Genomic DNA, 26,842 nt, shown 5'->3' with positions numbered 1-26,842 from the left:
TACATTGGAAAACATTCACCTATAGTGCAACTCCAATAGAAGGGAAACGCAACATTATATATTACCTTCGTCCTATATCAGGGTGAGACATTATGCTAGCTTTCCTTAACATCATAAATCCAACCTTCAAGAACATAAATAGAAAAAATCCTGTCACCTATATTCTATCCTATAAAAAGATAGACATATCGATCCCATCATTAAAGCCTAGGGGGCCCATGGCGTTTGTATGCATGATCCATCGTGCCTCCCTTCTCAGCAGCATATTGTGCAAATCTCCCCCTCTCCTGGGTAAGATTACTTTATCGACTCCTGCAAATGTCATTACGTTGGGGTCCCCCCCGTGTGCGTCACAGATATGCTCGAGCAGCCTAGGTACTCCTTTGCCTGTGATGACCGATCTGCAAACTTCACGGAATCGCACATATAGACAACGGATAGTTTTTCCGGTATAAAAACGTCCACAGGGGCAATACACCACGTATACTACGTATTTTGTTTTGCAGGTTATAAATGTATTCACTGTGTGTTGAAACGCGCCTATATTAGGAGTCTTTCCTGTAAGATGACTTATGCAATGTGAACAATGTCCAATGTCCACAATAACCCTACTAAGAAACGCTTCACATTCTGTTTTCAATTTAGCCCGATAGATGCACATATCCGGTCTGCCATTAGGAAAAACTGGCACGCTCTTGGAAAAGATAGGGATCTTGCGGATACAGTTGGTAGAGGTCCATTAATATCAAGTAAGCGTAGTACAAATTTAAGAGATGTCTTGGTACATAACCGGATATCCAATGATAAAAGAAATTGGTTAGATTCTAGTGCACCTAAGGGGAACCATCGCTGTGGACATTGTTCACATTGCATGAGTCATCTTACAGGAAAGACTCTTAATATAGGCGCGGTTCAACACACAGTGAATACATTTATAACCTGCAAAACCAAATACGTAGTATACGTGGTGTATTGCCCCTGTGGACGTTTTTATATCAGAAAAACTATCCGTTGTCTATATGTGTGATTCCGTGAACATTGCAGATCGGTCATCACAGGCAAAGGAGTCCCTAGGCTGATCGAGCTTATCCGTGACGCACACGAGGGGGACCCCAACGTAATGACATTTGCAGGAGTTGATAAAGTAATCTTAAGGCCCCTTCACATTAAGCGACGCTGCAGCGATACCGACAATGATCCGGATCGCTGCAGCGTCGCTGTTTGGTCGCTGGAGAGCTGTCACACAGACAGCTCTCCAGCGACCAACGATGCCGGTAACCAGGGTAAACATCGGGTAACTAAGCGCAGGGCCGCGCTTAGTAACCCGATGTTTACCCTGGTTACCATCCTAAAAGTAAAAAAAACCAAACAGTACATACTTACCTACAGCCGTCTGTCCTCCAGCACTGTGCTCTGCTCTCCTCCTGTACTGTCTGTGAGCACAGCGGCCGGAAAGCAGAGCGGTGACGTCACCGCTCTGCTTTCCGGCTGACCGACGCTCACAGCCAGTACAGGAGGAGTGCAGAGCACAGCGCTGGAGGACAGACAGCTGTAGGTAAGTTTGTAGTGTTTGTTTTTTTTCACTTTTAGGATGGTAACCAGGGTAAACATCGGGTTACTAAGCGCGGCCCTGCGCTTAGTTACCCGATGTTTACCCTGGTTACCAGTGAAGACATCGCTGGATCGGTGTCACACACGCCGATCCAGCGATGTCAGCAGGAGTCCAGCGACGAAATAAAGTTCTGGATTTTATTCAGCGACCAACGATCTCCCAGCAGGGGCCTGATCGTTGGTCGCTGTCACACATAACGATTTCATTAACGATATCGTTGCTACGTCACAAAAAGCAACGATATCGTTAACAATATCGTTATGTGTGAAGGTACCTTTACCCAGAAGAGGGGGAGATTTGCACAATATGCTGCTGAGAAGGGAGGCACGATGGATCATGCATACAAATGCCATGGGCCCCCTAGGCTTTAATGATAGGATCGATATGTCTATCTTTTTATAGGATAGAATATAGGTGACAGGATTTTTTCTATTTATGTTCCTGAAGGTTGGATTTATGATGTTAAGGAAAGCTAGCATAATATCTCACCCTGATATAGGACGAAGGTAATATATAATGTTGTGTTTCCCTTCTATTGGAGTTGCACTATAGGAGAATGTTTTCCAATGTATAGTGTCCCACTTCGTTATAGTAGGTTTTGCTGTATCTAATAGTGTTTTGTCCCTGATGTTATCGTTAGTAATATAAAGTGTCTAGTGTAAGTTTAGTAGCACTGTCAGGCATAACAATTGGTGTATATTACGTTTTTTATGTGTTTTTAGTATTTTGTCATGCAGTGGGATGTTTCCAGATCACAAAGGGTGGGGGTGAAGGATCGGAATTTTTGGCTCCAACTTTCTACTTCCTCTGGCGTTTCTGACACTCACTTACTGACCCGTAGAAGCGCCCGTCAGGCGAGAAACGGCCGTCGTCAGGCTTGCCGCACCCATGTACAGCACCCAAGGCCGTGAAGCTTTTATTGTGAGTGAATAAATTTACCTGTCTCGCAAGATTGGTGAGTGCTGCCTCTTTTCTCTTCTCCATTGGAATACTTTGCATGTTTATTCGGCACAGCACCCGGGATATGATGACTGGACTTCTGCTGCAGGTGAGCAGTTCTCGGCTGGTCTGTGGAGGAGGTGGTGCGGTCTCTTTGACTCTTTCAGTTGAATGGTAGGGATGGGAATGATTCGGAGCTTTCACCAGAACAGGCATACATCCACAAATACTGAATAATACTAGCGCATGGCCGAGTGGCCAAGCAAACCTTTTATAGCTGCAGCTCTTCAGGACCTTCCTGGTGGACCAATAGGAGCTGCTACAGGACCTGAGCGTGTGGCCTCCGACCTCCAATGAGAGATCCTCCCTTGAGCATGCTCAGGAGGAGAAAAGCAGGACTTAGTCCCAGGGACGCCTGCTCGCCGCTGAACAGTATTGATTATAATGGCTGAGCCTGGAAGGGCAGCAGTAAACAAACGTGCCGCACCTGTCCGAGCCAGGCGCTGGGACCAACGTCTCCGCTGAGCAGGCTCCACTGCGGTTGGAGGAGAATGGGAGGCCGCAGTGGAGATGGTTTGAGATTCCCCCTGTGCTGCGGCGGGAACTCAACACCTAACATCTATATTACATTAGTATTTAGGTGATATTTTTTGGTTTCTTAAATTATCTGACTGACAGACAGGTTAGACCCTAGCACTATGGTGCTGTGGTCTAGATATCTTTGGAGTAGCCAGTTGTGCTTTTTAAATGATTTTCAAATGTCTTGGTGTTTTACATACTTCTTCCTTTTTTGTATTAATTTAGGTTTATTATGTGCCATAGATTTCTGGAGGATAGACCTCAGATACTTTCGCTGGCTTCTTCTCCCAATATAAACTCTAGGTCTTTGTTGTCCTCTTCAGCTCTGTTGTATTTATTTGTTTTTATGTGCATAATTTTGGTTTCTATTTAATTGAGATTCTTTCATTTTTGAGTGTAAACTGTAATATTCCTGAGAATCCACATGTGTAACCAGAAATGATTTCAATCTGCTGATAGCTGATTGAATGTCGTTTCAATCTGGTTTCCTCATAGGAGATGATTAAATTAACAAGTTCCACAGACTTGATATTGTGATATTAAAAATAGAGCAGAACAGCATCCAATCCAGGTGAAAAACTGAGTTAAATCTTCATTTTGCCATGATGCAGCGTTTCGACTATTACAGGTCTTTTTCATCCTGTAATGGTCGAAACATTGCATCATGGCAAAAAAAAGATTTAACTCTGTTTTTCACCTGGATTGGATGCTGTCCTGCTCTATTTTTGGTATGTAATTTTTCTAATTGGGTCCGTTGGATTCTGGACGTGCATCCATGTATCTGAAGTGCCGTCAACTGTTGCATTTGTGTTTGGTTGATATTGTGATATTGTCAATTTGTACTTTTGTGTACCAGATCATTTGGCACTTGACACTATATCACATCATTGAGCTACAGTATATATAGGCCCCAATTCATAATTGGCTTTACACTTGTTTTTTGTTTGTTTTGTGTTTTCTGTGCCTTTTTTTGTTTGCACCCAATTCATTATTCTACTTGCTCCTTTTTTATATGTGCCCGTTCTTATTTTTTGTGTCATCCAAATTGTGTACGCCATTTTGATAAATTTGGTACCAAAACCAGCAACTAATACCACAAGGCAAACAAGAACAGTGATTTATCAAAAAGCAAATCATGATCTGCAGACATTGTGATTTTTTTTTTCTGGAATTGCAACAACTATTGGCTACAGAATTTCTACTCTCAATTATTTTTTTTTTTACTTTAGATGGGTCTGATGTACTTATTGTGTTTGATGATTTTCAATGAACCATGGATATATTTTTCTCACGTGATGTTGTAAATTTGTACTCATGTATGCCACATCATTTGGCACTTACTTCTGTAACACATCATTTAACTACATATAGTTGAATTTCTACTCTAACTATACCATAACTTTTTTGTGTTTGATGGCAACTATTTTTTGCAAGTCCCAGGTGCTTAAATGGGGTCTAAGCTCTCCCCTTCATTGGCAATTTTATTCTTCGCCTTGTTGGAATAAAATATTTTTTTCTGACAACAATCCATATGCTGATTCAATGTACTCATTGTATGGAGACTTCCCCTTTTTCCCAGTCTAATATTATGGAAAACAGACTAATTGATAGTAGTTATAATAAATAGTTACTAAATGATGCAGAAGATAGAGTTAATAGCAGTACACGTAGAGATTTTTTATAACCAAAAAATGTCTATAGAAACCAAAAAATTAACAATCAGGTAGCTTTTTTTCTACACCACATAGCAAACAATTTCAAGAAATCAAAAGTATTACAAAAATATAATCTTATTCTGAACTAGATGGTGGCCCGATTCTAGCGCATCGGGTATTCTAGAATATGTATGTATGTATATAGCAGCCACATAGTATATAGCACAGGCCACGTAGTATATAGGAGTACTACGTGGCCTGTGGTATATACCATGTGGCTGCTATATACATACATACATATTGTAGAATATCCGATGAGTTAATATAGGCCACGCAGTAAATAGCACAGCCCACGTAGTATATAACACAGCCCACACAGTATATAGCAGCCAAATATAGGCCACGCAGTAAATAACACAGCCCACACAGTATATAGCAGCCACGCAGTATATAGCAGCCATGCAGTATATAACACAGCCCACGTAGTATGTAACACTGGCCACGTAATATATAGCACAGCCCACATAGTATCTAACAGTGGCCACGTAGTATATAGCACGCAGTATAGAACACAGCCACGTAGTATATAACACTGCCCACGTAGTATATAGCAGCCATGTAGTATATAACGCAGCCCACGCAGTATAGAATGCAGCCCACATAGTATCTAACACTGGCCAGGTAGAATATAGCAGCCACGCGGTATCTAACACAGCCCACGTAGTAATTAGCAGTCTGGGCACCATATCCCTGTTAAAAGAAATAATTAAAATAAAAAAATAGTTATATACTCACCCGCCGGGATCCAGCGAACCTCTGGCGATGCTGCCACCATCTTTCGTTCCCAGGATGCATTGCGAAATTACCCAGATCACTTAGCGGTTTCGCGAGAAATCTTCTGGGTAATTTCTCAATGCATCTCTGGGAACTGAAGCTGGCGGCAGGCGTGAGCGCATCATCATACTACGGAAGGTGAGAATAGCAGATTTTTTCTTTTTTTAATTATTTTTAACATTAGATCATTTTACAATTGATGCTGCTTAGGCAGCATCAAGAGTAAAAACTTAGTCACACAGGGCTAATAGCAGCGGTAACGGAGTGAGTTACACGTGGCATAACGCGGTCCGTTACCGCTGGCATTAACCCTGTGTGAGCGGTGACTGGAGGGGAGTATGGAGCAGGCACTGATTGCGGGGAGTATGGAGCGGGCGCCGGGCACTGACTACAGGGGAGTAGGGAGGAACTAATCGGACTGTGGCCATCGCTGATTGGTCACGGCAGCCATGACAGGCAGCTGGTGAGACCAATCAGCGACTTGCATTTGCATGACAGACAGAGGCCGCGACCAATGAACATCCGTGACAGACAGACAGAAGGACAGACAGAAAGACGGAAGTGACCCTTAGACAATTATATAGTAGATCAGGATAATACCTTGCAAACTATTCTTATGGTATGTTTCCACTTTCAGGAAACACTGCGTTTTTGACGCTGCGTTGAGCCGCAGCATCAAAAACGCAGCGTCCAGATGTTTCAGCATAGTGGAGGGGATTTCATGAAATCCCGTCTCCACTATGCATTAATAGACGCATGCGGCATACCCGCGAAAACGCACATAAGGTGTGTCTTTTAAGAACGCAGCATGTCCTTACATTGCTGAAACAACGCAAGGACAGCGCAGGTGACCTGCCAGTGACCTCAGGTGCAGATTTGGTCAGGATTTTACCTGCATAAAATCCTGACCAAATCCTGATGCAATCCTGAACGTGGACACATACCCTAAGGCTATGTGCACACGTTGCGGATTAGGCTTAGGAATTTCTGGTGCGGATTCTGCATCTCTTGGCAGAAAACGCAGGTGCGGATTTGTCCAGTTTTTTGCGCGGATTTTGTGTGTTTTTGTTGCGGATTTTTTGCGGATTTCCTGTGTTTTTTACCCCTGCGGTTTTCTATAATGGAATGGGTACAAAAACGCTGCAGATCCGTAAAAAAAAAGTGACATGCTACTTCTTTTAGGCCGCAGCGTTTCCGCACGAAATTTTCCACACCATCAGCACAGTGGGTTTTTTTCACATTGATATACATTGTACTGTAAATCAGGGGTCCCCAACTCCAGTCCTCAAGGCCCACCAACAGGTCATGTTTTCAGGATTTCCTTTGCATTGCACAGGTGATGCAATTATTACCTGGGCAAGACTAAGGAAATCCTGAAAACATGACATGTTGGTGGGCCTTGAGGACTGGAGTTGGGGACCCCTGCTGTAAATCACTTGCTGATCTGCAGCGATTCTGCACCGCAAAAAACGCTGCGGATCCGCAGGAAATCCGCAATGTTTGCACATACCCTTAAGGCCGGTTTCACACGTCAGTGGCTCCGGTACGTGAGGTGACAGTTTCCTCACGTACCGGAGCCACTGACACACGTAGACACATTAAAATCAATGCATCTGTGCAGATGTCATTGATTTTTTGCGGACCGTGTCTCCGTGTGCCAAACACGGAGACATGTCAGTGTTCGTGGGAGCGCACGGATTACACGGACCCATTAAAGTCAATGGGTCCATGTAAAACACGTACCCTACACGGACGTTGTCCGTGTGCCGTGCAGCAGACAGCGCTACAGTAAGCACTGCCCCCCCCACTGGTGCTGAATCCGCCATTCATATCCTCCCTGCAGCAGCGTTTGCTGTAGAGAAGATATGAATAATTATGTGTAAAATCAAGATCCGGGTCCCCACACCCATAGGGGTGGAGCCGCATATTCATTGCTGTAAATGAGGGGGGTGGGGACCTGGATCTTGATTTTACACACAATTATTCATATCTTCTCTACAGCAAACGCTGCTGCAGGGGAGATATGAATGGCGGATTCAGCACGATGCAGAGGACAGCGCTAAACTTTAGCGCTGTCTCCTGCACGGTGCGTGTGGTACCCAGTGGGCACATGTGTGCCGCACGTGTGCCACACTGATGTACCACACGTGTGCCACACTGATGTACCACAGAAACGCACCGACACACAGACACGGATAATTCCGGTACCGATTTTTCCGGTACCGGAATTATCTGGACGTGTGGGACTGCCCTAAACCTGTTTTAGAGTGGTATGCAATTTGCTATACATAGGCCGCACTATTAAAAACATAAAAATAGAATTGCACAGCATATTGTTGATATTTAAAAAAAAAGACCTAATACATTTGGGGCTGCCAAACATTTCTCTAAAATACACAATGGTGAAGTTTATTTCTTTACATTTTGGAACAGAAAGAGTCAATAAGCAGATGGACAGAGGTGGATTGGAGCAAAAAATAAAAATTCAGGCATTGTTGATTAAGAAATTAAAGAACTATCACAATGATGTGATTTCTATTTGTTATCTTTCTATGATGCTTTATGTTTGAAAGTGCGTTTAGATAATTATCTAATGTCATTTGGGATTGTGTTTTTGTTTTTAAACCAGCGTGCTAGCATATGTGTTGTATATTATGATTAAGACATCGTGATTGAAACTCATCAGCGAACATGTACTGCCAACTCTGCTTACTGAATTTTAATAAAAATAGAGACTTTTTAATTTTATAATGGATTTTTCCCCAATTTTTTCTTGCAGACTTTATGCCTGTAGAAAAACTGAATTGGTGAGCTAACACCCTTCTTCATTTGTTTCTGATGCAGATATTGTTGAATTCTGTGATAAAGCAAGTAGTTATAAGCTCTCTGTCCTTTCATTCTCTGCTCTATAGTCCTTCTGTATGCCTGCAGTTTACAAGACATCAGTGAACCCAAGGAGGTAGCACAATGATATCACTGCATTGTGCAGTCTCTGCCAGCATGCTGTTCAAGTCAGGAGAGGAGACAGAGGTTCCAGTAGAAGTGGAATCAGGAATAAGTGAGCATAAACTTCATTTTTTATATTATCCAATTATCATAATATTTTTATTTTATCTGTATGTGGGGCAATCATACTGTAAATTACGGTGTAAAATACTGTATATTGGAGAGCTGTGATGGACATACTTCTGTGTTGTGGGGCTGTAAGAACATCATACTGTAAATCCATCATACTGTATATGGAGAGCTGTGAGGGCCATCATACCGTGTATAGATCTCACGAGGAACATCAAACTGTATATAGGGAACTGTGGGGGCTGTCCCCCTGTGTTGAAGGAACTTTGGGGCCAAAATACTGTATATATGGAGGCTGTGGATCCATTATACTGTTGTCACGTCCTCGGCTTCCGTCTCCTGCCTCCGGCGCGTCTCCGACGAGGTCCCTCGCCGCTCCCCACCTGTCTTCTCGGGGTCGCGGTACGTCAGCGCTTTGCGCATGCGCGGTGGCGCTTTTGCGCCCCTAAGCCCGCTGGGAGGTCGTGACCCGCTGGCTCCGCCCCATCATGGCGGTGCCCATCAGATATTTCTTCTCAGTGTCTGCACAGGTAAGACGCCTGGTTATCTATAGCAGTGACGCTAGCATTCTTGCTGGCTTACCCCTTGTTTCCTGGCTCCCTATCTCCGTTCGCTTTTCCTGCCTCTCAGCCGTACCTGCCCTGTGTCTCAGTCGTGTCAGCCCCGTGTCTCAGCCGTACCTGCTCGGCGTCTCAGCCGTACTTGCCCTGCGTCTCAGCCGTACTTGCCCTGTGTCTGTCGTGTCTGCTCCGAGTGTCTCCCGTACCTGCCCTGTGTCTCAGTCATACCTGCCTTGTGTCTACTCGTGCCTACCAATTCCATCTATCCCTGCAAGTTATTACCTTTTTCGTTCCTCTCTTGCAGCATCATGCCGCTGCCCCGTCTCTGGTCCTCCTGGTCCCATCTACCTCCCTTACTCCTTATTAGTGGCAGCAGGTGTTGGATGATGGGAGCAGTAGTCCCATCAGCTGACACCAGTGACCAGAGGTAAACTTTATACCTCTGATCACAGCTGAGTGCTCACACTGTCTTTTGACAGCATGCGAACAGCGGCTCTCTGACTGGCGGAGATGATTTCACCACTGATCAGAAGCGGTGTTGGCTGCGCTGTCATGCACATGACAGCGTGGCAAACACTGGATGTTCGGGCCCCCATTCAAGTGAATGGGGTCCGGGTTCGGGTCCGGGTACTGTTCTGGTACCCGAACCCAAACTTTTTTAACTGTTCGGCCTGATGCAACATCCAGGGGTCCGCCCATCTATGCAGTATAGAATAGATACTCTGTGCCGGAGGTCTATAGGTTAAAACAACTGAACTCTGGCACAGAGCATCTAGTTGTGGGATGTTTGACCTCACTTCTGGCCAGCGGAGCAGGGAGCAGCGGAATGCTGCAGGGGACGCATCTCTGGGAGCACTGTGATCGCCATTGCCAGCAACCACATAACCACAGCAATCATCATCCAATCTAATGTTCTGGGATATCATGGATTTCTAATTGACCATCATTACTGAGATAAGTGATGAGGAGAATGGGAGAGGCGAGGGCCTGTGCTATGTTTGCCATTTCCCGCCATTTGAAATAGTGGCAGCCATCTTAATTTACATAAGGAACGCCATCTTGCAGCATAGTGCAAACTCCATTTCAGCACTATTACTGTTGTGCATCCTTATTAACCCTTACTTCTGCTTATTATCCCTGCCCTTTCATAAAAGACAGGTACATGTGCCATCTTGTGGTCAGTTAACCCCTAATTGCTTGCAGGACTAATGTGGTATCCCACAAAGTGGCCATTTCTATGGGATACCGGATATATAGTGTGTTTTTATATAAATGCTGTGAATTTTTTTATGTGGACTGTGCATTTTAAATACACTGTGAGACCTGCTGACAGGCAGCACAAAGGGTTTAGTCTTCTCCTCACAGGCTTGATCAGGTGACCCAGCTCCGTTTTAATATGCAGATGAGTCGCCCAGCCAGGGCAGTGTGGTACTCGGTACCGGGTCTGGTCACAAGGGGGATTTCACGGTGGCTGCGACCCGGTCCGTGGCCCTTGACCTCAACGTTAAAGGGTAAAATGTTCAAAGCTTGATGTGACACCACCTGTGGAGTTCGGTCAGTAGTTGGACCGATTAAAGGGGTCCCCTGGGGAATGTTGCAGCAGCACAGATGTTACACTTCCCACAGGTGAAGCGGGGTCCCCAGGGGTCCTATTGTGTGTGGCTGAAATGATATGTGCCAGTGAATAAATGGAGGAGACAAGTTGTAAGTCTTTACCTGGTTTACTGTGGGTTGCTGGCCACAGTCCAGGGTACCAGGCACGGATGATGGTGGTCCGGCCTGCTCAGGGAAATGGAGGGTTCCCTTGTTCCAGTAGAGGTCCGGGAGCCTTTCCAACTAGTGCCGTTAACGGTGAGGTCCCTGCTGCCTGAAGCTTAATGCAGAGTCCTCTATTCATTGCCCTGTCCTGGGACAGGTACCTGCATGACAGGCAGCTTGAGCCTTTTTACAGGGACTCTATCATGCCCCGGGCTCCTCAGGTGCTGCTGCATCTCAGGCATGGTGGAGGCAGTTAACATGTAGTGTCGTGCCCTCCGGTTCTGCTAAGTGTCGCACTGTTCCACTAAGGCCTCGGGCTCCCGGTTCCCGGTACTGCGCTTCGGCTCTGAGGGTGTCCAGTCAGTTCCCCTCTGATCCCTGTTCCTCTCCTGTGCTCCTTCCCTTCTGGCTACTCCACATCGAACCCTTCAGGTCTTACTCCTTCCAGAGGCTGCAGCTCCCTTGTGGCTGCCAGACCTCTCTGTCTGCACTCAGTTCCAGACTTCCTTTTACTTCTGTGTCTCCGAACAACTAACTAGTTCCTCCTCCAGGTCAGGACACATATAGCTTAGGGAAGCTCCCCTGAATCCAGGTTCTGAGCTCCCCCTCCTGGTCTGGATTCAGAATATGTTGCATGTGTGTGACATACCTGGTGAAGAGAACTCCATTGCCTCTAAGCAACATCACTGCAGCAACCGGTCACCTGGGGTGCTGCACAGAAAGTTCTGGAAAAACACCTGAGGGCAGTCAGCCAATGACTGCAGCTCTACAGTCACATAGAAGGGGAGGAGCCAAGTCCTGGGAGATCATTTTCATTTGAAGTGGCAGTTGGTGCTCGGACATTTTGAGAACAGGAAGCCATTTTGTAGGTAAAGGAATTGCCTACCTTCTCCCTGCCTGCTTTGCTTACAAAGGGGACCGACACGATAAGGGGAGTTAATAGTTTTCATATGAGGAAGACTACCATTGCACCTCTAGGAGGAAGAATTACCTCAGGGTAGAAACAGAGCACAGTGCTGAAGAAGAAATATTCAGACTTAATAAAACCAGAGGTACAGAGCAGGTACACAGCAAACAACCATGAGTGTAATCCTGTACCTCAGTTTCCTGCTGTTTGTAAATAATAATTTGCCCCATTACTTTCAGTAAAAAGACTTCTGTTTTAAATTCTTACAGCTGCTTCATGACTGGGGCTCAAATGCACCAACTACTACCACCACCATCATCTTCTGCCTAGAGGCAGTTACTGTGCAAACATTGTATTGTGGAGTTTCCTGTGTATGTGTAATTTGCGAAGGAAAGACTCCACTCCTGACAGAAAGCTTGGCCACCTGTTATGATCTGGTGGCCTAGGAGCAGCATGAAACGTACTCTGGAGAAGGTGGTACCTGTACTGAACGCAGACCCTGAACTTAACAACACAACTAGATGTAGCCGTGGGATGTACCTAACGCTCCCTAGACACCTCGACACAGCCTGAGGACTAAATACCCCTAAAGATAAAAACGGAAAACTATCTTGCCTCAGAGAAAATCCCCAAAGGAAAGACAGCCCCCCACAAATATTGACTGTGAGAGGAGAGGGAAATGACATACGCAGACTGAAATCAGAATTTAGCAGAGGAGGCCATACTAGCTAAATAGAAAGTATAGAACAGAGTACTATGCGTTCAGTATTAAAACACTAGAAAATATCCACCACAGAAAATACAAAAACTCCACATCTGACTAAAGACATGGAGGGTATATCTGCATCTCCAGAGATACCGCTTGGCTGCAAAAAATCCTTTCACAGACAAGCTGGACAAGACAATACATGAAAATGCATAGAACTATAAGGCCCACAGCATGTGGACAGCAGAAACAAAGCCAGGACTTATCTTAGTAGAAAAGCACAGCAAACAGGAGAGACCAGAAAGGGATGTGAATCCTCCAAAAACAATGGACAACTGGCACAGACTAAAGGATCAAGCAGGACTAAATAGCTGAGTCCAAATTGCAAAAAGTGAACACACCTGATAGATGCTGCGATCCACAGACAGCAGCACTACCACTCATAACCGCCGGAGGGAGCCCAAGAGCAGAATTCACAACAGCCACCGTAAGATACATCATACCCTGTCAGGGGTACAACCTCAGCCATACACTGGGGCAGATTGCTGGACACACTGTCTGGGGGCAATGCTGGACACACTGGGGCAGATTGCTGGACACACTGGGGGCAATACACTGGAGTCAGACACTGGGGCAGATTGCTGGACACACTGGGGGCAATGCTGGACACACTGGGGCAGATTGCTGGACACACTGTCTGGGGGCAATGCTGGACATACTGGGGCAGATTGATGGACACACTGGGGGCAATGCTGGACACACTGGGGGCAATGCTGGACACACTGGGGCAGATTGCTAGACACACTGGGGGCAATGCTGGACACACTGGAGCATATTGCTGGACACACTGTCTGGGGGTAATATGCTGGACACACTGGGGCAGATTGCTGGACACACTGGAGCAGATTGCTGGACACACTGGGGCAGATTGCTGGACACACTGTCTGGGGGCAATTCTGGACACACTGGGGCAATATGCTGGACATACTGGGGCAGATTGCTGGACACCCTGGGGGTAATATGCTGGACACACTGGGGCAGATTACTGGATACACTGTCTGGGGGCAATGCTGGACACACTGGGGCAGATTGGTGGACACACTGGGGCAGATTGCTGGACACACTCGGGCAGATTGCTGGACACACTGGGGCAGATTGCTGGACACACTGGGGCAGCTTGCTGGACACACTGGGGTAGATTGCTGGACACACTGGGGCAGATTGCTGGACACACTGTCTGGGGGCAATGTTGGACACACTGGGGCAGATTGCTGGACACACTGGGGCAGATTGCTGGACACACTCGGGCAGATTGCTGGACACACTCGGGCAGATTGCTGGACACAATGGGGCAGATTGCTGGACACACTGGGGCAGATTGCTGGACACACTGGGGCAGATTGCTGGACACACTGTCTGGGGGCAATGCTGGACACACTGGGGAAGATTGCTGGACACACTGTCTGGGGGCAATGCTGGACACACTGGGGCAGATTGCTAGACATACTGGGGGCAATGCTGGACACACTGGGGCAGATTGCTGGACACACTGTCTGGGGGCAATGCTGGACATACTGGGGCAGATTGCTGGACACACTGGGGGTAATATGCTGGACACTGAGGCAATATGCTGGACATACTGGGGCAGATTGCTGGACACTGGGCCAATATGCTGGACATACTGGGGCAGATTGCTGGACACACTGGGGATAATATGCTGGACACACTGGGGGTAATATGCTGGACACACTGGGACAGATTGCTGGACACACTGGGGCAATGCTGGACACACTGGGGCATATTGCTGGACACACTGTCTGGGGGCAATGCTGGACACACTGGGGCAGATTGCTGGACACACTGGGGGCAATACACTGGAGTCAGACACTGGGGCAGATTGCTGGACACACTGGGGGCAATGCTGGACACACTGGGGCAGATTGCTGGACACACTGTCTGGGGCAATGCTGGACATACTGGGGCAGATTGCTGGACACACTGGGAGTAATATGCTGGACACTGTTTTGAAGGGTTTTTTACTGACGGCACAGAACTCTGTCCTATACTGTCCTATTTAGCTAGAGTGGCCTCCTGTGCTAAATTCTGTTTTCTGCCTGTGTATGTTTTTTCCTCTCCGACTCACCGCCAATATTTGTGGGGGGCTGTCTATCCTTTGGGGATTTTCTCTGAGGCAAGATAGTATTCCTCTTTCCATCTTTAGGGGTAATTAGTCCTCCGGCTGTGACGAGGTGTCTAGGTGTGTTAGGTACACTCCACGGCTACTTCTAGTTGCGGTGTTAAGTTCAGGATTGCGGTCAGTACAGTGGCCACCATCTCCAGTGAAAGTTCTCATGCAGCTCCAAAGTCACCGGATCATAACAGTACAACTGGCCAACAATGAGTTAAATGCATCTCAGAAGAAGGGAAGGAAGTTCTTGAGCCATTTTTTTTTCTCCAGTCTGTTTTGTGTTCTCCTCCCTCTTAATATCTGGGTGACTGAGGAACCTAGTGCAAGCATGAATGTTCAGGATTTAGCTTCTCGTGTAGACCAGATTGCTGCTAAGGTGCAAGGTATTTCTGAGTATATTTTTCAGACTCCTGCTTTAGAACCAAAGATTCCTACTCCTGATTTATTTTCTGGTGACAGGTCTAAATTTTTGAGTTTCAAAAATAACTGTAAACTTTTTTTGCCCTGAGACCTTGATCCTCTGGTGATTCCAGTCAGCAGGTAAAAATCGTTATTTCACTGCTGCGTGGTGACCCGCAGGAGTGGGCGTTTTCTCTGGAATCTGGAAATCCGGCTTTGCTTAATATTGATTCCTTTTTTCAGGCTTTAGGATTATTGTATGATGAGCCTAATTCTGTGGATCAAGCTGAGAAGACCTTGTTGTCCCTGTCTCAGGGTCAAGAGGCAGGAGAATTGTATTGTCAGAAATTCAGAAAATGGTCTGTGTTGACTAAATGGAATAATGACGCTTTAGCGGCAAATTTTCAGAAGGGGGCTTTCTGAATCCGTTAAAGATGTTATGGTGGGGTTTCCCACGCCTTCCGGTCTGAGTGAATCTATGTCTCTGGCCATTCAGATTGACCGACGCCTGCGGGAGCGCAGAACTGTGCGCGCTGTGGCGTTATCTTCAGAGCAAATTCCTGAGCCTATGCAATGTGATAGATTTCTGTCTAGAACGGAACGACAAGGTTTCAGACGTCAAAATAGGTTGTTATTATTGTGGCGATGCTTCTCATGTCATTTCTGTCTGCCCTAAGTGGAGAAAGAGGATCGCCAGTTCAATTACCATCAGTACTGTACAACCTAAATTTTTATTATCTGTGTCCTTGATCTGCTCATTGTCATCATTTTCTGTCATGGCGTTTGTGGATTCAGGCGCCGCCTTGAATTTAATGGATTTAGAATTTGCCAAGCGTTGTGGTTTTCCTTTGCAGAACCCTATTCCTTTAAGGGGCATTGATGCTACACCCTTGGCTAAAAATAAGCCCCAGTTTTGGACACAGGTAACCATGCGCATGGCGCCAGCCCATCAGGAAGATTGTCGATTTCTGGTGTTGCATAACTTTCATGATGTTGTCGTGATGGGTTTTCCGTGGTTGCAGGTACATAATCCTGTGTTGGACTGGAAATCCATGTCTGTGACTAGTTGGGGTTGTTAGGGGGTTCATAATGATGTTCCTTTGATGTCAATCTCCTCTTCTTCACCTTCGGAGATTCCAGAGTTTTTGTCTGATTTTCAGGATGTATTCGATGAGCCCAAGTCCAGTTTTCTTCCACCGCACAGGGATTGTGATTGTGCTATTGACTTGATTCCAGGCTGTAAGTTTCCTAAGGGTAGACTTTTCAACCTATCTGTGCCTGAACATACCGCCATGCGGAGCTATATTAAGGAGTCTTTGGAGAAAGGGCATATTCGACCATCTTCTTCACCATTGGGAGCAGGGTTCTTTTTTGTTGCTAAAAAAGATGGTTCCTTGAGACCCTGTATAGATTATCGCCTCTTGAATAAAATCACGGTCAAGTTTCAATACCCTTTACCTTTGCTTTCCGATTTGTTTGCTAGGATTAAGGGAGCTAGTTGGTTTACTAAGATTGACCTTTGAAGGGCATATAATCCTGTTCGTATTAAGCAGGGTGATGAATGGAAAACTGCGTTTAACACGCCCGAAGGCCATTTTTAATACCTTGTGATGCCATTCGGACTCTCTAATGCTCCATCTGTTTTTCAGTCCTTTATGCATGATATCTTCTGGACTTATCTTGATAAATTCTTGATTGTATATTTGGACGATATTTTGATTTTCTCCGATGACTGGGAGTCTCATGTGCAACAGGTCAGGATGGTATTTCAGATCCTTCGTGACAATGCCCTGTTTGTGAAGGGGTCTAAGTGTCTCTTTGGGGTGCAGAAAGTCTCTTTTTTGGGCTTCATTTTTTCTCCCTCGTCTATAGAGATGGATCCGGTTAAGGTTCAGGCCATTCATGATTGGATTCAACCCACATCCGTGAAGAGCCTTCAGAAATTTTTGGGTTTTGCAAATTTTTATCACCATTTCGTTGCTAATTTTTCTAGCGTGGTTAAACCCTTGACAGATTTGACGAAGAAAGGTGCTGATGTGGCGAATTGGTCCTCTGCGGCTGTCTCTGCCTTTCAGGAGCTTAAACGTCGATTTACTTCTGCTCCTGTGTTGCGCCAACCGGATGTTTCTCTTCCGTTTCAGGTTGAGGTTGACGCTTCTGAGATTGGGGCAGGGGCCGTTTTGTCTCAGAGGGATCCTGTTGGTTCCTTAATGAAACGGTGTGCCTTCTTTTCCCGTAAATTTTCGCCTGCTGAATGCAATTATTATGTCGGCAATCGGGAGTTGTTGGCTATGAAGTGGGCGTTTGAGGAGTGGCGACATTGGCTTGAGGGAGCTAAGCACCGTATTGTGGTCTTGACCGATCATAAGAATTTGATTTACCTCAAGTCTGCTAGACGGCTGAATCCTAGACAGGCTCGATGGTCCTTGTTTTTTTCCCGTTTTGATTTTGTGGTCTCGTACCTTCCGGGTTCTAAGAATATTAAGGCTGATGCCCTCTCTAGGAGTTTTTTGTCTGATTCTCCTGAGGTCTTGGAGCCGGTCGGTATTCTGAAAGAAGGGGTGGTCCTTTCTGCCATTTCCCCTGATTTATGACGGGTTCTTCAGGAATTTCAAGCTGATAAACCTGACCGCTGTCCTGTGGGGAAACTGTTTGTTCCTGACAGGTGGACTAGTAGAGTGATTTCTGAGGTTCACTGTTCCGTGTTGGCTGGTCATCCTGGCATTTTTGGTACCAGAGATTTGGTTGGTAGGTCCTTTTGGTGGCCTTCATTGTCACGTGATGTGCGTTCTTTTGTGCAGTCCTGTGGGACTTGTGCGCGGGCTAAGCCTTGTTGTTCCCGTGCTAGTGGGTTGCTTTTGCCATTGCCTATTCCTGAGAGGCCCTGGACGCATATTTCGATGGATTTTATTTCTGATCTTCCGGTCTCCCAGATGTCTGTTATCTGGGTTGTTTGTGACCGGTTCTCTAAGATGGTGCATTTGGTGCCCTTGCCTAAATTGCCTTCCTCTTCAGATTTGGTTCCGTTGTTTTTTCAGCATGTGGTCCGTTTGCATGGTATTCCGGAGAATATTGTGTCCGACAGAGGTTCCCAGTTTGTTTCTAGGTTTTGGCGGGCCTTTTGTGCTCGGCTGGGCATTGATTTATCTTTTTCTTCTGCGTTTCATCCTCAGACAAATGGCTAGACCGAGCGCACTAATCAGACCTTGGAGACTTATTTGAGATGCTTTGTGTCTGCTGATCAGGATGATTGGGTGGCTTTCTTGCCATTGGCCGAGTTTGCCCTTAATAATCGGGCTAGTTCTGCTACCTTGGTTTCGCCTTTCTTTTGTAATTTTGGTTTTCATCCTCGTTTTTCTTCTGGGCAGGTTGAGCCTTCTGACTGTCCTTGTGTGGATTCTGTGGTGGACAGGTTGCAGCAGATTTGGGCTCATGTGGTGGACAAGTTGGTGTTGGCGCAAGAGGAGGCTCAACGTTAGACTAGAGAGAGTACAAAGGAGGGCAACAAAATTAATAAAGGGGATGGGCGAACTACAATACCCAGATAGATTAGCGAAATTAGGATTATTTAGTCTAGAAAAAAGACGACTGAGGGGCGATCTAATAACCATGTATAAGTATATAAGGGGACAATACAAATATCTCGCTGAGGATCTGTTTATACCAAGGAAGGTGACGGGCACAAGGGGGCATTCTTTGCGTCTGGAGGAGAGAAGGTTTTTCCACCAACATAGAAGAGGATTCTTTACTGTTAGGGCAGTGAGAATCTGGAATTGCTTGCCTGAGGAGGTGGTGATGGCGAACTCAGTCGAGGGGTTCAAGAGAGGCCTGGATGTCTTCCTGGAGCAGAACAATATTGTATCATACAATTATTAGGTTCTGTAGAAGGACGTAGATCTGGGGATTTATTATGATGGAATATAGGCTGAACTGGATGGACAAATGTCTTTTTTCGGCCTTACTAACTATGTTACTATGTTACTATGTTTTGCTAATCGTCGTCGGTGTGTTGGTTCCCGGCTTCGGGTTGGGGATCTGGTCTGGTTGTCCTCCCGTTATGTTCCTATGAAGGTTTCTTCTCCTAAGTTTAAGCCTCGGTTTATTGGTCCTTACAGGATTTCTGAGATTATTAATCCGGTGTCTTTTCGACTGGCGCTTCCGGCCTCTTTTGCTATCCATGATGTCTTCCATAGATCTTTGCTGCGGAAATATGTGGAGCCCGTTGTTCCCTCTGTTGATCCTCCGGCCCCTGTGTTGGTTGATGGGGAGTTGGAATATGTTGTTGAGAAGATTTTGGATTCCCGTTTTTCGAGGCGGAAGCTTCAGTACCTGGTCAAATGGAAGGGTTATGGCCAGGAGGATAATTCTTGGGTTTTTGCCTCTGATGTCCATGCTGCTGATTTGGTCCGTGCCTTTCATCTGGCTCGTCCTGATCGCCCTGGGGGCCCTGGTGAGGGTTCGGTGACCCCTCCTCAAGGGGGGATACTGTTGTGAATTCTGCTTTTGAGTTCCCTCCGGTGGTTGTAGGTGGGAATGCAGTTGTTTCTGAGTCACAGTCCTGGCCAGGTGTATCTGATGATTACAATTCAGACTGGGTTATTTAGATGTGCTGGATCCTTTAGCCCTTTCCAGTTGTCAATGTTTCATGTGAAGTGATGGATCACTTTCTGGCTTCTCCTGCCTGCTGCCAAATTCAGCTAAGTGTTTGGTTCTTTGTATCTGTGGCTCTGCTGTGTACATTATTTCAGTTTTATTCCTGCTCTGATTATAGGATTCACTGGAGTTGCAGATTTACGCTCCTACATCTATTAGTTAGATGTGGGAAATTTTTGTAATTTCTGCTGTGGATGCTTTTGAAGGGAGTTTTTTACTGACCGCACAGAACTCTGTCCCATACTGTCCTATTTAGCTAGAGTGGCCTCCTGTGCTAAATTCTGTTTTCTGCCTGTGTATGTTTTTTCCTCTCCGACTCACCGCCAATATTTGTGGGGGGCTGTCTATCCTTTGGGGATTTTCTCTGAGGCAAGATAGTATTCCTCTTTCCATCTTTAGGGGTAATTAGTCCTCCGGCTGTTACGAGGTGTCTAGGTGTGTTAGGTACACTCCACGGCTACTTCTAGTCGCGGTGTTAAGTTCAGGATTGCGGTCAGTACAGTGGCCACCATCTCCAGTGAAAGTTCTCATGCAGCTCCAAAGTCACCGGATCATAACAGTTTGCGCAGGCGTGTACTACGGAGGACAGAGAAGGAACTTCAATCCAATATTGCAGCCAGTATGCAGCCAGCGGGTAAGGAAAGGAAAGGAATCAAACATCCGAAAACTCCGACCATATGACCCAAAACCAGTCCCGCCAAATTCAGGTGATAGGTTCCCTTCAAAACTAAACCAAAACGGGTTTTGCTTGGAAATATGTCAAGGTACATCCTTTGCAGGTTAGCCCCTTTACCCCCAAGGGTGGTTTGCACGTTAATGACCGGGCCAATTTTTACAATTCTGACCACTGTCCCTTTATGAGGTTATAACTCTGAAATGCTTCAAAGGATCCCAGTGATTCTGACACTGTTTTCTCGTGACATATTGTACTTCATGATAGTGGCAAAATTTATTTGATAATACCTGCGTTTATTTGTGAAAAAAATGGAAATTTGGCGAAAATTTTGAAAATTTCGCAATTTTCCAAATTTGAATTTTTATGCAATTAAATCACAGAGATATGTCACACAAAATACTTAATAAGTAACATTTCCCACATGTCTACTTTACATCAGCACAATTTTGGAACCAAAATTTTTTTTTGTTAGGGAGTTATAAGGGTTAAAAGTTGACCAGCAATTTCTCATTTTTACAACACCATTTTTTTTAGGGACCACATCTCATTTGAAGTCATTTTGATGGGTCTATGAGATAGAAAATACCCAAGTGTGACACCATTCTAAAAACTGCACCTCTCATGGTGCTTAAAACTATATTCAAGAAGTTTATTAACCCTTCTTTTGCTTCTCAGGAATTTTTGGAATGTTTAAATAAAAATGAATATTTAACTTTTTTTTCACAAAAAATTAAATTGGAGCTGAAATAAATCTCCTCCTGTATATAGTATATATCTGTGTGTCATCTCCTCCTGTATATAGTATATATGTGTGTCATCTCCCCTGTATATACAGTTCTATGAAAAGTTTGGGCACCCCAATTAATCTTAATGCTTAAAAAAATTGTTTTTTTTGCAACAGCTATTTCAGTTTCGTATATCTAATAACTGTTGGACACAGTAATGTTTCTGCCGTGAAATGAGGTTTATTGTACTAACAGAAATTGTGCAATCTGCATTCAAACAAAATTTGACAGGTGCATAAGTATGGGCACCCTTATCATTTTCTTGTTTTAAATACTCCTACCTACTTTTTACTGACTTACTAAAGCACTTTTTTTGGTTTTCTAACCTCATTGAGCGTTGAACTTCATAGCCAGGTGTATGCAATCATGAGAAAAGCTACTTAAAGTGGCCACTTGCAAGTTGTTCTCCTGTTAGAATCTCCTCTGAAGAGTGGCACCATGGGCTCCTCAAAACAACTGTCTAATGATCTGAAAACAAAGATTATTCAACTTAGTAGTTCAGGGGAAGGATACAAAAGCTGTATCAGAGATTTAAGCTGTCAATTTCCACTGTGAGGAACATAGTGAGAAAATGGAAGAACACAGGTACAGTTCTTGTTAAGGCCAGTAGTGGCAGGCCAAGAAAAACATCAGAAAGGCAGAGAAGAAGAATGGTGAGATCAGTCAAGGACAATCCTCAGACCACCTCCAGAGAGCTGCAGCATCAACTTGCTGCAGATGGTGTCACTGTGCATCGGTCAACTATACAACGCACTTTGCACAAGGAGAAGCTATATGGGAGAGTGATGCAAAAGAAGCCATTTCTGCAAGTACGCCACAAACAGAGTCGGCTGAGGTATGCAAAAGCACATTTGGAGAAGCCAATTTCTTTTTGGAAGAAGGTCCTGTGGACTGATGAAACCAAAATTGAGTTGTTTGGTCATACAAAAAAGGCGTTATGCATGGCGGCCAAAAAACACCGCATTCCAAGAAAAACACTTCCTACCCACAGTAAAATTTGGTGGAGGTTCCATCATGCTTTGGGGCTGTGTGGCCAATGCCGGCACCGGGAATCTTGTTAATGTTGAGAGACGCATGGATTCCTCTCAGCATCAGCAGATTCTTGACAATAATGTTCATGAATCAGTGACAAAGTTGAAGTTACGCAGGGGATGGATCTTCAGCAAGACAATGATCCAAAACAGCGCTCCAGATCTATTCAGGCATTCATGCAAAGGAACAATTACACTGTTCTGGAATGGCCATCCCAGTCCCCAGACCTGAATATCATTGAACATCTGTGGGATCATTTGAAGAGGGCTGTCCATGCTCGGCAACCATCAAACTTAACTGAACTGGAATTGTTTTGTAAAGAGGAATGGTCAAAAATACCTTCATCCAGGATCCAGGAACTCATCAAAAGCTACAGGAAGCGACTAGAGGCAGTTTTTTTTTGCAAAAGGAGGATCTACTAATTATTAATGTCACTTTTCTGGTGGGGTGCCCATACTTATGCACCTGTCAAATTTTGTTTGAATGCAGATTGCACATTTTCTGTTAGTACAATAAACCTCATTTCAAGGCAGAAACATTTCTGTGTACAAAAGTTATTAGCTATATGAAACTGAAATAGCTGTTGCAAAAAAAACAATTTTTATAAAACATTAAGCTTAAGATTAATAGGGGTGCCCAAACTTTTTCATATAACTGTAGTATATACCTGTGTGTCATCTCCTCCTGTATATAGTATGTACCTGTATGTCATCTCCTCCTGTATATAGTATATACCTGTGTGTCATCTCCTCCTGTATATAGTATATACCTGTGTGTCATCTCCCCTGTATATAGTATGCACCTGTATGTTATCTCCCCTGTATATAGTATATACCAGTGTGTCATCTCCTCCTGGATATAGTATATACCTGTGTGTCATCTCCCCTGTATATAGTATATATGTGTGTGTCATCTCCTCCTGTATATAGTATATACCTGTATGTCATCTCCTCCTGTATATAGTATATACCAGTGTGTCATCTCCCCTGTATATGCAGTAGTATATATGTGTGTGTCATCTCCCCTGTATATAGTATATACCTGTGTGTCATCTCCCCTGTATATAGTATATACCTGTGTCATCTCCACTGTATATAGTATATACCAGTGTGTCATCTCCTCCTGTATATAGTATATACCTGTATGTCATCTCCTCCTGTATATAGTATATACCTGTGTGTCATTTCCCCTGTATATAGTAAATATGTGTGTGTCATCTCCTGTATATAGTATATACCTGTGTCATCTCCTCCTGTATATAGTATATATCTGTCATCTCCCCTGTATATAGTATATATATATATGTGTGTGTCATCTCCCCTGTATATAGTATGTACCTGTATGTCATCTCCTCCTGTATATAGTATATACCGGTGTGTCATCTCCTCCTGTATATAGTATATACCTGTGTGTCATCTCCCCTGTATATAGTATATATCTGTATGTCATCTCCTCCTGTATTAGACCGTGTTCACACGTTATTTGGTCAGTATTTGTAAGCTAAATTGGCAGCCTGATAAATCTCCAGCCAACAGGAAGCCCTCCCCCGACAGTATATATTAGCTCACACATACACATAATAGACAGGTCATGTGACTGACAGCTGCCATATTTCCTATATGGTACATTTGTTGCTCTTGTAGTTTGTCTGCTTATTAATCAGATTTTTATTTTTGAAGGATGATACCAGACTTGTGTGTGTTTTAGGGCGAGTTTCATGTGTAAAGTTGTGCGTGTTGAGTTGCATGTAGCTACATGCATGTAGCGACTTTTGTGAGATGAGTTTTGTGTGGCGACATGCGTGTAGCAACTTTTTGTGTGTCGAGCTGCATATGACAGGTTAGTGTAGCAAGTTGTGTGCAGCAAGTTTTGTACATGGCGAGTTTTGCACGTGGCGAGTTTTATGTGTGGTGCGTTTTGAGTATGTGCAAGTTTTGTGTGAGGCAACATTTGCATTTGTTGCAACTTTTGTGCATGTGGCAATTTTTCCGCGTGTGCAAGTTTTGCGTGTGGCGAGTTTTCCATGAGGTGAGTTTTGCACGTTTGGCGAGTTTTGCATGAGCCTATTTCTGCATGTGGCGAGTTTTGCGTGGCGACTTTTGTGTTTCGACTTTTATGTGGCGAGGTTGGTGTATGTGTGGTGAAATGTGTGCTGAGAGTGGTATATGTGTTCAAGCACGTGGTAGTGTGTAGCACATTTTGTGTGTGTGTTCATATCCCCGTGTGTGGTGAGTATCCCATGTCGGGGCCCCACCTTAGCAACTGTACGGTATATACTCTTTGGCGCCATCGCTCTCACTCTTTAAGTACCCCCTTTTTCACATCTGGCAGCTGTCAATTTGCCTCCAACACTTTTCCTTTCACTTTTTCCCCATTATGTAGATAGGGGCAAAATTGTTTAGTGAATTGGAACGCGCGGGGTTAAAATTTCGCCTCACAACATAGCCTATGACGCTCTCGGGGTCCAGACGTGTGACTGTGCAAAATTTTGTGGCTGTAGCTGGGACGGTGCAGATGCCAATCCTGGACATACGCTCCCTGTTTCCGGCTCATAAATGTCCCCCTGCTCCCGGAATCAGCGCCTGCGCAGTCCGCGCTTTCCGGCGCCATTTTCTTGAAGACACACTGCAGTATCCAAGAAAATGGCGCCGGAAAGCGCGGACTGCGCAGGCGCCGATTCCGGGAGCAGGGGGACATTCATGGCCTGGAATCAGGTGGCGTAAGTAAGAAATTGCTGTGGCATGAACTGTCACAGCATCATGAGGGTGGGATCATGTCCACCGTGTCCCCACGTCCCCTGTTTACGGTTCATAAATGTCCCCCTGCTCCCGAAATCGGCGCCTGCGCAGTCCGCACTTTCCGGCGCCATTTTTTTTCTAGAATACGGACACTGGCTATAATCTAACGCTAGGAGCGTCGCGCTTGCGCAGTCTATAAAGGCTTCGGACAGAGTGACGCTCCTACCGTTATATTATCTATATATATATATATATATATATATATATATACACACAGCAGCATCACGTATATATACATTAGTCACATTGGTCAGTGTCACCTATATAATGAATATAGACTGCTGAACATACATTATATAGGTGATCCGGTGATTGTATACAGCAGTGTCACCTATATATTGTACATGCAGCAGTCTATACACAGTATACAGGTCAAACTGCAAATCCTGCATATACGTAAAAAGCTTTCATCCTGGTACTCACCTGAGATGGAGGACGATGAGGAGGGTCCACTGTCCTGCCAGCGTCGGAGGTGCTGAGGACTTGGAGCGGATGCCGGCCGGGGATTGGTGAGGAGAGCATGGCTCAGAGTGAGGCTCAGGTGTCTGTGTGGCCTTTTCACACTTCTGCACAGGCTCTGGTGTGCACACTCTCTCCTGTTTGCCTGCACTGACCCGGGCTGCAGACACATGCCCAATCACGAACGAGGGTCGCACTCACAAAGGAAAATCACAGGAGGCACATAGCTGGGGGGCACAGGAATCACGGGGGAACAGAGATCACAGGAGGCACATAGCTGGGGGGCACAGAGATCACAAAGCTGAGAGGTACAGATATCACAGGGGGCTTATAGTTGGGGGACATGGAGATCACATGGGGCACAGAGATCATATTGGGGCACACAGCGGGAGGAGCACAGAGATCATATTGGGGCACACAGCGGGGCAGAGATCATGTTGGGGCACACAGCGGGAGGAGCACAGAGATCATATTGGGGCACACAGCGGGGGGGGCACAGATCATATTGGGGCACACAGCGGGGGGGCGCAGAGATCACATAGCTGAGAGGTACAGAGATCACAGGGGGCTTATAGTTGGGGGGGCAAGGAGATCACATGGGGCACAGAGATCATATTGGGGCACACAGTCGGAAGCACAGAGATCATATTGGGGCACAGCGGGGGGCACAGAGATCATATTGGGACACACAGCGGGAGGAGCACAGAGATCATATTGGGGCACACAGCGGGAGGAGCACAGAGATCATATTGGGGCATACAGCGGGGCAGAGATCATATTGGGGCACACAGCTGGAGGAGCACAGAGATCATATTGGGGCACAGAGATCATATTGGGGCTCACAGTGGGAGGGCACAGAGATAATATTGGGGCACAGCAGGGCACAGAGATCATATTGGGGCACACAGCGGGGCACAGAGATCATATTGGGGCACAGAGATCATATTGGGGCCCACAGCAGGGGGCAGAGAGATCATATTGGGGCACACAGCGGGGGCACAGAGATCACATTGGGGCACACAGCGGGGGCACAGAGATTATATTGGGGCACACAGCGTGGCACAGAGATCATATTGTGGCACAGAGATATTGGAGCACACAGCAGGAGGAGCACAGATCATATTGGGACACACAGCGGGGGGCACAGATCATATTGGGGCACACAGCGTGGGGGGCAGAGATCATATTGGAGCACACAGCGGGGGCAGAGATCATATTGGGACACAC

Source organism: Ranitomeya imitator, chromosome 8, assembly GCF_032444005.1.
Source record: "Ranitomeya imitator isolate aRanImi1 chromosome 8, aRanImi1.pri, whole genome shotgun sequence".
Taxonomy (NCBI): Eukaryota; Metazoa; Chordata; class Amphibia; order Anura; family Dendrobatidae; genus Ranitomeya; species Ranitomeya imitator.
This window is presented reverse-complemented; position numbering follows the sequence as displayed.